Source organism: Penaeus chinensis, chromosome 8 (assembly GCF_019202785.1).
Source record: "Penaeus chinensis breed Huanghai No. 1 chromosome 8, ASM1920278v2, whole genome shotgun sequence".
Lineage (NCBI taxonomy): Eukaryota > Metazoa > Arthropoda > Malacostraca > Decapoda > Penaeidae > Penaeus > Penaeus chinensis.
The window spans coordinates 37,812,163-37,812,988 of NC_061826.1; positions in this window are offsets into that span (position 1 = coordinate 37,812,163).

Consider the following 826-nt stretch of genomic DNA (forward strand, 5'->3'; position numbering starts at 1 on the left):
GCGGGAGACATGCGATGGCGACGAGCGACGGGGAATCATACCACTATTGGGAGGAGGAGGAGCAGGAGGAGGGAGAGGAAGAGGGAAGGGAGGAGAAAATCTTGCCACTGTTGAGGAAAATTCTCTCAGTGACTTGTATATGTTCTTATTTGTTGCGGAGCGTTTCTCTTCTCGGCCCTTGGTGTTTTTGAGGCGAAGCCACGCGTTGAGATTGTCTTTGTATTATTTTTAGTTACACATGAAAGCAATGTAAAGTCTAGATAAGTCATAGTTATAGGGATGGTGAAAAGATACAGAATGTTACAATTGATGATCAAAGCTTTTATTTATATGTAGTAATTTATATGTAATAACGAGACGTATTGACAATCAGAAAGCCATATTAAAATTACATATTTGGTAAGAGTAATAAATACACAAGTCTACTACACTAATATATATATATATATATATATATATATATATATATATATATATATATATGTATATGTACATATACATACTCATATATTTTTTTTCTTTTTCATACCGTTGCCAAACTTTCTTTTATTTCAATTGGTTCCTGGCCCATGGGCAACCCACCCATAAAGTTTAACCGTAATTTTTCACGTAATACAGTTGACAAATCAAGCAATAAATGGTAGCCTTATACACACACACACACACACACACACACACATATATATATATATATATATATATATATGTGTGTGTGTGTGTGTGTGTGTGTGTGTGTGTGTGTGTGTGTGTGTGTGTGTGTATCATGTATCATCTTTCTATCATCTTGAACTTCACAAATGAGGCAGTATCTTCACTGCATTTAATG